Source organism: Nothobranchius furzeri, chromosome 1 (genome assembly GCF_043380555.1).
Source record: "Nothobranchius furzeri strain GRZ-AD chromosome 1, NfurGRZ-RIMD1, whole genome shotgun sequence".
Lineage (NCBI taxonomy): Eukaryota > Metazoa > Chordata > Actinopteri > Cyprinodontiformes > Nothobranchiidae > Nothobranchius > Nothobranchius furzeri.
In genome coordinates this window covers 41,650,643-41,663,068 of record NC_091741.1, presented here as the reverse complement: position 1 = coordinate 41,663,068, position 12,426 = coordinate 41,650,643, and positions in this window count along the sequence as shown.

Here is a 12,426-nt window from a genome sequence, read left to right as displayed (position 1 = left end):
AAGGTGAATAACGCTTCGACGCACATTGTTCACCACAGAAGAATTCTCTGAATGTGTACCACTCTCGGATGCACTACCTGGAAGAGAGCTTTGATAGCTTTGTGACTGATTTCAAGCTGAAAGCACAGTCTTGTGACTTCGGTGAGTTGAAAAAGTCTATGGCACGTGACCAGATTGTTTATGGGATCACTGATAAACGGACTCGAGAATGTCTGCTGCGTGATGCTAAGCTAACGCTAGAGGAAGCCGAGAGACTCTGTAATGCAAGTGAAGTAGTGCAGCAAATGCTAAAACGTTTGCTGATGCTAAGCTAGCCGACGGAGAGCAGATCACTATGATAACGATGCACCCAAAGAGTAAACTCAGTGACGCTAATCCAGTGTACTCCTGCAAACGCTGTGGTGGCAGGCATCTACCTAAACAGTGTCCTGCCTTCGGAAAGGGGTGTTTAAAATGTAATGGGAAGAATCACTTTGCAAAACAATGTCGATCCAAAGCCAAGTCAAAGGCGGCTGGTTGAAGAAACCAACTGGAGTGACACTTTCTTTGTGGGCGTGTGTTAAGCTCCACACTAGTTTTACTGCAAAGGGACACTTTGGGACAACTCCTTCACTTTCCAACAATCTTTATTATTTCAGTTAAGTGATTATCAGGTTGATAACCATTGGCGTCTTTAGCATCAACTCATGAGTAGAGCTTGCTGTGCTGTTCCTGTTTGACTGAGGACTGAGACCCCCACCGTCTTTGCCCAGGTGTTTTTCATCAGTGAAAGGCAGCCGTTATGCTCCCAACAAGCACAGATTCCGTAGATGATTCTTCCCCCGCAGCAGTTCACCCTGATGACCAGAACAAGCCAGTGGATGGCCAAGTCCCCGCTGCTGGTTCGGAGACTGACAGATCAGGAGAAAATCCCACAGGAAGGCCACAGCCAAGGCGTCAAAGGCCAAGACGACCACGACCGGAAGAGCAAAATGGTGATGAAGAGCAAAAAGATGCCATTGCAGAAGGAAACGGGCCTCAACAGCGGCCACCGCGGCGCAGATTCTGGCGTCCGTACCGCAGACCATTCCGCCCTCGCCTGCCTCCTAATCAGTCTGCAGGAGACTGCAGCAAACAAGGACCTCCCCACATCTCCGCCTAAGGAGTCAAACAAGCCATTGACCAAGACATTAAAAAATACTGGGTTAATCACACTCTCCTGCAGGACCTGGTTTTCCACCCCTACAGATAACAACAGCACAGAACAGTTAACTAGTCACCTGCTCATCATTGTAGTCAGTAATCATCACACCTGCTCCCTCAGTCAATTTCTGCCCAGCTCAGTCCTCCACTCATTGTCGGTTCCTTGTGTGTGTTTTCATCCTTGTGTTTATGCACTTTCCTGTTCCTGTTCCTGTACCCCGACTTTGGAATGAACTTCTTTCATCAAAACTTCCTTTATTTTTATGTGTTATTGGCAGTCCGGTCACCTTTAAAAAGCAGCTGACAACCCTTATATTTAAAGTTGCTTTTACTTAAATCTATTGTGTTTCTCCTTTTCTTTTCATCTGTACAATCACTTTTCAGTTATCTTTCATTTGTTTTATGATATATGACCATTTAATAATTGTATGACCTTACCCTTTAATTTAAAACTGTTTCTAAATATTGTAGCGGTCTGCGCCGCCCTCTAGCGGGGTGTGTGTAAAGCAGCAAAGAAGAGTCGATAAGTAGCAGACATAGAACACTTTTAATAGTTGGATGGCTCCCCTTTTCATCCCCCCACACATACATTTAACTCACGGTGCCAACAGGCACCGGATAAGAAGAACACAGCGTGAACACCGAACTGGAACAAACAACACTGACATAACCCTGAACAATATAACCCCCAAAACACCACAAGCGGAATAAACAAACCCAATTTACCCTCCCCCCAGAGTGCAATGCGACCTTGCCGGCCTATCAGTGGCAGGGCCACCACAATATATAATGTTTTATGATTTTAATTATTTTTCATCTTTATTTTATGACATTTTGTGATACATTAGGACTTTTTAAAAATAAGTCTATGCTAGCATTGTTAGCACTGGCCCCTTAGTAAAGAGCTAGCATGTAGCAGAAGCTTGGTGACTTACCTTCATAGTTACGCAATTTAAAACTTTTGTCTTTATTGGATTAAGGCCTCTTTGATGTGGCCTAGATAATCCCATCTACCTTGATGATTGTTTTTCTGGGCAGGTCCTGCAGCGATATCGTACAAATGCCATGGAGAACACCAATGTTACTGAGACCTGGAAATAATTCAGCTGGGTCAAACATCAAGAAGTGTCAAACCAGGGGTCCATGGCATAGACACTAGTGGAGCAGATGGTAAACGTGGCTGGCGAGAGGACGATCTGGTATTATGAAGGAGAGAAGCATTTACCGTTCATTAATGAAACACAAACCGATTAAACTAAATTAATAAACAAACAGGAACATTCCATTAAAAAAAATATATATACATTTGCCGATTAACCCTCTGGAGGCAGGCGTTGCAGATTTGCAACAGTTAAAACCTACCTACCCGGTTACTCCACACACGTATTTCATGAGCATTTTTTAACTCAGAAGTACACCTGAAGGACTTAGTAGTTTGTCCTTTTATCAAAACTTATTTTTAGCCTGAGAGGGTTAAATGCGTTATTTTTGGCACATATGATTCAGCCATGCACTCGAGAAACCTCCAGACGTAGAGTAGAACTTTAAACCGCATGTGTGTTAGCCCCTTTCACCTGATGTGAGACGGTAATCAATGACCTGCTCCAGGTGTCTATGTGGTAGAAATCAATAGAAGCTTGTAACTGAGCTGCAGCCTGTGTTTGGTTGCATCAAGTCCTGGCAAATGAGCACATGTGGAAAAAGACGGGGAGATGGCGAGGAAAGTTAAGTTGTGCTTCTGTCTAAAACCTCTGCCACAATTATACTGATGCATGTGAACAAATACAGATCAGTTATAGCTGTGTGAAACATCAATATGGAATGCCTTAGCTACAAAATGACAGCCTCAAGTCCCTGCTCCCCACTCCACAACCGTCCTATTTACTCGTTTAAATTACACTGAAGCCAAACAACTTGGGAATTCCGAGGTCCGCCTTTGGTTGACAGTCTTGCATGATATAAAAGACCCAATTTTCTTCCCCTTTGTCTCAGTTAACCCAGCGGATAACCTTGAGGTCCGCACAAGAGCGCGTGCGATTGAGTCTGATGATTAAAAATAAATAAAAGCAGCCACGCATTTGAATGTATTACTCGATTTTCTCTGTCACTGGCTTTGGAGGATCTGCAGGCGATTTCCAAAGCTGCCAAGGCGACACTAATCCTCCTTGGGATCATTACATTTGGCGTCATCATTGAGTGTTAGTAAACAAAGATAGCGTGGATCTGGGTATTTTTGTCCCGAAAACCCATCCATCCATCCATCCATCCATTTTCTGAACCCGCTTTGTCCACGCAGGGTCGCAGGGGGGGCTATCTCCAGCAGTCAACAGGCAATCAGGCGGGGTACACCCTGGACAGAGAGCCAGTCCATCGCAGGGCAACACAAAGACACACAGGACAAACAATCATGCACACACACACTCACACCTAAGGACAATTTAGACAGTCCAATCAACCTAGCAGTCATGTTTTTGGACTGTGGGAGGAAGCCGGAGCACCCAGAGAGAACCCACACATGCACAGGGAGAACATGCAAACTCCATGCAGAAAGATCCCAGGCCGGGAAGCGAACCCATGACCTTCTTGCTACAAGGCAACAGCTAACCACTGTGCCACTGCGCAGCCCTGTCCTGCAAACTTTACTGAAAATCATCAAAAAGGTTTCTAAAAACACAAACTTTACAAGATTCTTAATGAAAATATATAATTTTGTTTTGTTTAAAGTTCAGTTGAACTCACCTGCTGATTCCAATCATCCACTGAGATAAATGATCTCCCAAATTCAAGACATGTGTTTCCCTACACATAATTACACAACGCTTGTTTTTATTCAAATAGAAAACAGTCAGTCGACATAGTTAGACATATACTCACCCCCATCCCAGTAATGAGCCTAATTGATTTCAGAGTGTCTTTACAGTAATTACCAGATGCAATAATTAGCACATGCACCCTCATAAATGCATGCAGGGGTGTGTCGGGGGTGTCGGGGTGTTGAGCAGGCCTACCGTCGTGATCAACCAGCACAAAATGTTGGGTAATGAAGTAGCAAACCCAAATCGTTAACATAATTAATACCAACTCCTGATTGCCTTTTGGGCATCTCTCGCTGTCTCTGAATCTATTGTTGCCTCCCTGTTTGGTGCATTTTCATTTAGCTTTTGACTGACTCAACAAATCTTTCAACAGTTTGAACTTAGAGTTTCCGTTTTTCGTGAGACCTGAAGGAAAGCTAACGAAATTTAAAAAAATGTAAAATTAAATCTGTGGAAATACTCAATTTCTCCGCAGGGTCACTGAACACGTCCTCAGAGAGAAGCAGTCATCCGGGAGGGGTCATTTGGAATCATAGGATGTCCAAGGAAGATCCTGGCTTTCTCGCCTCTGATTGGCTACAAGAGCTCTTCTACGATTAGCTATTTCATTTAGCAGCAACCCGTCTTTCCTCGCTAAGTGCAGACTGTCCTGCCACCAACAGAACAGCTGTTTTGGGAAGTTTTGTAAAGAAAACGAGAACTTAGCGCTATAATTACCATCTGGTCTTGTTTGCAAAATAGTTTTTTTTCTGTTCCTTTCATTTAAAAAAAAACAAGAAAAACACAAAATGTTGACTTATAATTGTTGCATTTATCACACTGTTGAACTTTATATCTGTTGGCTCTTAAACATTGAGGTTATCTGCAGAGTACATGTATGTTATGTGCCTTACCTGGGTAGGAAGGGCCCTATTTTGCTCAGATCTGTGCAGCAGGTCTGTTTATCTTGAAGAATAATGAAAACTGGTGAAAACAGGTCTAAATCGTAATTAGCCTTGAATTAAATTTTGATTAAATGATACACATTTAAACAGATGATGAGAGATGTGTTCTACCTTGCTAACAGCCTTTGTATTCTCCATTTGTGGACGTAGGAATCCTCCAAAATCAATTAAAGCTGTTAGAGCGAATTTAAGGACACCAGCTCGGTTTTGAACGCAAACACGTCACGGCGCTCTCACCCCTCCCCTCGGGTATCTTCCCTGCAGGAACCAGAACCGCATCGCCAGAGGAAGCAAGCTAGCTCTAAACACCAGTCGCCTTTTTCTAGGTCCAAACGTCTTTTGGTGTCCGTGACTTCAAATGGCGTTTTTCTTTTTGAGACTCTGATAGTTTGTCCTAAAGTTGAAGTGGTAGCAGCCGGCTGTTTCTCCTTCTCTGATATTACTGAGTGGAGAACCTCTCACACCAGCGGTGTTCTGCTGCTAAATTCGTCAGTGAGGACCCAGGGAAGTGTGGGAGTACGGCGGTTTGGCAAGACCGGCAACCGAATGGTCTAATGGTTGCTTTTGTTTGTGACGTGTTATTGTTGGAGGTTTTAGACAAATGCAAAAGACCCACTTTTTTCATATTTTAAAAAAATATGTAGAGTATACAGTGGAATGCAAAAGTTTGTGCAGACTTGTTAATCTACGTGATTTTCCTGTATAAATTGTCGGCTGTTACAATAAAGCATTTCAGTTAAAGGGACAATGTGTAGTTTTTATCGTTAATCTGATGTGCCTGTTAAATTTTCTGAAGTTTGCGCTCCCCAGGGCTTTTTGACCCTAATGGACATCTGTTGCAAGGTCTCAGTCCAACACAAAAATACAGCTTGCTTGCAACAATTTACGTATCTACTGCCCCCTATCGCCAGAAAAAATACACACTGTCACTTTAAATATATCATATAGAAGGCACACACAGAGATGTTTGAGAAGTGAAACAAAGTTTATAAGGTTTACAGAAAGTGTGCAATAATTGTTTAAACCAAAAGAGGCAGGTGCAGACATTTGGGCACTGTTGTCCATCCATCCATCCATCCTCTTCCACTTATCCAGAGTCGGGTCGTGGGGGCAACAGCCTAAGTTGAGAGGTCCAGACCTTCTTTTCCCCAGCCACTTGGACCAGCTCTTTCGGGGGTAACCCCAAGGCTTTCCCTGGCCAGGCGAGAGACATAGTCCCTCCAACGTGTCTTTTAGATCTCTTTCTGGTTGGACGTGCTTGGAACACCTCACCAGGGAGGCATCCAGGAGGCATCCTAATCAGAAGCCCGAGCCACCTCAACTGGCTTCTCCCGATGTGGAGGAGAAGAAGTTTATAGGATAGCATCTACCTCCTGTCATTCACTGTCTTAATGAAATGACATAAACGGTGATGTTGAAAGAGCCTTAAATCCTACAGATGTGTATATATGCATGGAACAAACTACTTCATGTGTCTGTCACAAGGTTCCTGTTGGGTGTGTCTTGTTTAGTGATGGTACAAGCTAATAGTTATGGCTTTATTAAGTGTTGTATTGATATATTATTTTATATCGGCCTAATAGCATTATTGTGTTGCTCACTCAGTCAAGACAAAGTTGTATTTTTAGTTAATAACATAAGAGCAGCATCCCCTTAAAGCATGAACTGTCTCCGTTAGCAAAATGGTGGAAAGGAGACATGAGGTTGTCCACAAATTAAAAATAATCTTACATGTATCGCTTCCTCTGCCAGTCAGCTGTCAGAAGAAAAAGTGATGCCCTAACCCTGTCTGCATCTCTGTCACTCTGCAAAGCCTCGCAGAAAGATGGAGAGCACAGTGAGCTGGAGATTTCCATAATTAGTGTCTTCAGAGTCCATTGAGTAGATATAGAGGGCAGCTGCAGATGCTTGAAAGCAGGCAGTTGTGCGTACACACGCATCAGCATAAATCTTTTACTTATCACTCACTCTTTGTTTGTAGGAGCCAGTGTGCGATGAGCCTGATGGAAATCCCACTAGATGCCTCAGTGCAAACGTTCTCCACTGAAAGCATTTGTAGCTCAATCAATTTAACCACAGCGCTATTAGGAGCGTTTTAATTGGAAACGAACATGGGTTAATTATCACTGTTGTGATGGGTGAGCTGGTCTAATGCAGCGTGGCTGCCGGCCACAGGCGTGCATGAATGTGTCAGAAAACTCCACGGTTCTGTTGTTGAGCCTTTGGATCACTAAAGCGTAAAAAAGTGCCCTAACTCAAGGGATGAGCCTGGGTTGTGCCTGCTAATAATAAATCACTTAATTATTTTTATGTAGGCACTTACTTACTCACAGTTATTAATTGCATCTTTTAAAAGAACACATCAGTTTGTCAGGCATTAAAGCAGCTTTCAGGAGTTTTCTTTTTTCAGAAATGATGTGTGATTTTTCAGAAATCTGTAAAAGTGATCATCTTATCATGTACTGTGATATATCGTATTTTTACGACCATCGGGCGTACCGTGTTATAGGGCACAGCTTCAGTTACTTCAATTCAATTCAATTTTATTTGTAGAGCACCTTCCACAACTTTATCAGAAGCCCAAGGTGTTGAACAGCGTCATCATAAAAACATTCCCATTACCTGGGCATAAAAGCAAGATAAAAACCTAAAATCATAAAATATCAAGCAAACAATATTACAAATACAGAAAAAAAATGGAATAAGACTAATCAATTAAAAACAAATGGTGGACAAAATAAGATCAAGCATCCTGATCAAAAAGAAGAAGAATTAAAACCATAATGTCATGGCAATTTAAAGAACCCTAGTGCTGAAAAGCAATCAAATAAAAATGAGTCTTCAGACGAGACTTACAAACTGGAAGGGACGGCGCCTGCCTAATGCTCAATGGCAATTCATTCCACATAGATGGAGCCAAAACAGAAAATGCACGATGACCCCTCGATCGATATTTCGACCCGGGGACCACCAGAAGTTCCTGCTCGGTTGAGCGAAGAAACCGAGATGGAGCATACTTGTGCAAAAGTGCAGTAATGTAAGAGGGGGCACTGCCCTGAAGGGCTTTATAAACAAAAGTTAAGATTTTAAATTTAGCTCGGAATTGCACCGGGAGCCAGTGCAGATCAGTCAGCACTGGTGTAATGTGATCTCGACATCTAGTACCTGTCAGGAACCTAGCCACTGAGTTCTGCACAAACTGGAGTCGTGCAACCGTGCACTGGGCCAGACCAGCATACAGAGCGTTACGGTAGTCCAGACGGGACAGGACGAAAGCATGCAACACAGACTCCAGATGAGCTCTGGACAGCAGAGGCCTGATCCTGGATAGTCGTTTCAGGTTAAAAAAACAGGACCTCACCACTGTATTGACGTGAGTGTCGAGATTAAGTGAGGAGTCCATTTTAATCCCCAAAATTACTATTTTCTTTTCATAGGGGGTCAATGGGCCAAGGTCAATATCAGCACCTGAGCCATTTCTTCTGCCAGGACTAAATACTATGACTTCCGTTTTGCTCTCATTTAGGTGCAAAAAATTAGAAGCCATCCAACATTTTGTGTCCGTCAAACAGTCCAGTAAAGGAGAAACAGATCTATCCTCCCCACGTCGAAGAGAGGTAGATCTGGCAGTCATCAGCAAAAAAATGAAATTTCACATTATGCTGACGAAGTGTCTTTTTGGTATTTTAACACATACAAAAGGCGCACCGGGTTATAGGGCGCGGGCACGGGCACGGTAAAACGTACCGGTAAAACATCTGTGCGGGCTCGGGACTCGGAACATATCAGTGCAAACCAGACATTGTGAAAATTATAAACAGCCAAAAGCATGTTTCACTTTACTGGTCTAGTCCTGGTTCAGACCTGGTTTAGAGCGCACGTGCACTTCCTCATTGCGTGCGCTGACGGCTCGTGCTCTTCTAATGGGCTCGACAAACGGGAGGCAACTTTGCCTCTCCTCCATTCATTTTCAATGAGACATGCACGACAAAGCGATAATCGCGGGTCTCCCTCCTACTAAAGGCCGGCGTACACCGGGAGTGCTGCAGGAGGACACGCAGGGATTTATGGGGGTTGGATGAGGAAAACGAAATAAAGAAAGTAAATCTGTGTTTTGTGATCAGTTTAATTTGACATGAACACGACAAACACGCTTTCTTGACAATCTTTGTGAGTAAAAAGATGTGTAGAAATAAAAACGAACAGAGTGTATTATTAGGGAAATAGCAGGCGAGCGGTGTTGATGCATGATTGTGCATGCGCCGAGAGAGGTTCTGGTACTTTTTGGGTCGCAGCTGCTCGCAGCGCCGCTTCAAGCGCTGATGTGCTGTGTTGAAGTTCAGAATGTGTTTACCGGTAGTTGGTGGATTTAACCACATAAACTTTCCACATGAACAAAATCATATGTGTGTTATTAACTCATTCACTGCCATTGACGACTAAAGTCGTCATTTGCATTGTTTTACCGTGTGGGCGTCAGACGAGCCCCCGCACCTAAAGCCGATCTTCATCCACATACGTCACACGTCACGTGATCAGGAAGCAGAACATCCATGTGTTAGGAGATCGTTTTGGGCCGCTGCTGTAAAAAAAAAAGTGAGGTGCGAACCGGAAAAACTTCTGCCGATCACAATTCAACAACGGATTATGAAAGAACGGATAACGCGCGAAACGCGCGGATTCTTCCTGATGTAAGAGGCGAGTCTCCGCTTTGTTTTGGTTGTTAAGGCGTCACTCTTAAAAAAACAGTAAAAACGGTGAGAAACGCTGGCAGTGAAAGAGTTAATAGGCCTAAGAAAATAGTGTGATTTGAATTGTGTTTTATTAACCCTCTGGGGTCCATGGACGCGTATCCGCGTCTTTTGAACAGGTATAATTTGGGACGCTGTAGCAGCAAGACTCCGCCTCCCTGAGTTTCGATTTTAATTCAGCTTTAAAAAGGAGATTATAAACTACACCCTAGTTTTTAAATTTTGTTAACAGGCAACGTAAAAGCGGAGTTATACTAAACTAAAAAACAACCTATTTTTAGACAATCTGGTAACTTGTCAAAACAGCAGTTAAGTAATCCGTGAGAGGGAATGTGCTTGTGAACATAAAAACCAACAAAAACATGAGATCCTTTTGCTGTTGGCGGAAGTCTCACATATTCAATTGATAAAAAGTATCATTATGTAGCTGAGAGAGAGAGGAAGGCCGCATGAGTAACGAGATGTGCACAAAAAGGAGCTTCGCGGGGAAAGGAGTGGCGCGAACGGAGTAGCAACAAATAATTAGACAGATATTGACGGTAAACTTCATATTTTGGAGCGATACGGACAGATATGTTGCCTCTGCAATTTAGTAGGCTTTTATTAGGCTTTAATAAAGGATGATGAGAAGGATAAATGTCCACCAGGCAGTTCAGATAGTACGGCTGTTTTTTGAAGTGGAAGCTGAGGAAGTGGACGGAGACTCGCAGCCGGAGTCTGGGGCAAATAGCGAGGATGTTGATGACGATGTGGCAGATCCACAGGTCTGTCTTCGCTCACGTCCGCACGTTCACGCCACGCCCCTTGTCTTCTACTACGTTCGCGTATCACAATAACACAATAGGCGCACTGCACCATAGGGCCTGTACGGTTATTTTTAGTTTCTTTAACCCTTTAACCTGAAATAAGCACACACACACAGAGGGGAGTTAGTTCAATTTATGTTGCGTTACGAGCGGAGGGAAGACGCTGGCACAACCCCCACCGGAGCTCTGCCATTATCTCTCAACCCTTACTCAGTTCCACAGCAGTTTTATTGAAACCCAGGACGAAGAAGGCGGGGCCTTCTCGAGTTACAGAGTTACAGAGTTACAGGCTCGTCTCCTAGGATACCGCATTCCAGAGTTATCAGCGGGCCTACAGAGGAGCATTCACACAGTCAAAATACGGGAAAGGAAAGAAAGAATGTCCTGAGACGTTCTCCAGGACTCAAAAAGGAACATTAAATACAGAAAAAACCTATCAATGCCCCCTGCCCCGCACAGCTCCGTGCAATAGGAAACTAAGCACCGTCCAGAACTAACCAATGGCGTTAGACTACCGTTTACGTGCTTGTAAAACAATGTGTTTGAGCTCTGTTTGTCGGCTACAGAAGCACATTTATAAACTAGAAATGTGAAGTTGCAATCTTAAAAAAAACTTGATTTGTGTGTCAGCCACTAGATGGCGCCATCGGATAAGGGAAATATTATGGAAAGATGCTTTAAAAACTAGTCACAACATGTGGTTCTCTAATAGGTATGGTAAAAACAACTTCTCTTCGTGGTTTGCATTGTGACCTCAACATTATGAAGAAACTGGCAAGTGAAAGATAAAAAAAAGAAGTAGAACGCTCAAACAAAACACTTTACAGCTGATTCAGAAAGTCGTGGTTAGAAAAAATACCCAGCACAGACCTGAGGTGGCTCATCCTTCAACTGATCTGGGTTCTTATCTAAAAGCTCTCTGGGAATCACCTTGTTGCTGCTAGGATCTTTATTTATATGCCTGTAAAACTTTTTATAGACAGGAAACAAAACAAACGGCGTGTCCTTACAACAGGCTGCAGGTAAGAACGTCCTCGATAGAATTCTAATTTGTCAAGTCAACTCAACAAACTCCATCCACCCATTTTTCCTCCCTTAGAGATCGGGTCGTGGGGGCAGCAGCCTAAGCAGAGAGGCCCAGACTTCCCTCTCACCAGCCACTTGGGCCAGCTCTTCCGAGGGAATCTCACGGTGTTCCCTGGCCAGCCGAGAGACATGGATCATCCAGCGTGTCCTGGGTCTTCCTTCAGATCTCCTCCCCATTGGATGAGCCCGGAAAACCTCACCAGTGAGGCGTCCAGGAGGCATCCTAACCAGATGCCTGCCACCTCAAATGTGGAGGAGCAGCAGATCTACTCTGAGCCCCTCCTGGATGACTGAGCCCTGTCTTTATGAGAGAGTCCAGACATATGAAGAAAACTCATTTCTTGTATCTACAACGTGGTTCTTTCGGTCACTACCCAAAGGCCGTGATAGATGAGGGTAGAAACATAGATCGAACGGTTAATCCACCTTCTGGCTCAGCTCTCTCTTCATCACAACATATCGGTACAACACCCGCATCACTGCAGACGCAGCACCAGTCAGTCTGTCAATCTCATGCTCCATCTTCACCTCACTCGTGAACAAGTCCCCGAGAAACTTAAACTCCTCCACCTTGGGCAGGACCTCATCCCTGACCCAGAGAAGGCTTCCTACCCTTTTCCCACTCAAGACCATGGTCTCAGATTTAGAGGACCTGATTCTCATTCCAGCTGCTTTAACAAACGTTATCCATTACTTTTAAAATAGATTGGTGTTATTTGTCTTTGAAAAACAAACAAAAAAAAAATCAATTTGTAAAAGTTCACAGGGAAAAAGCTGTTCTCCAGTCTCATTGCCAGGGTTGTGAGGCTGCTCCATCTTCTGCCTGAAGGAGGGAGGGTGG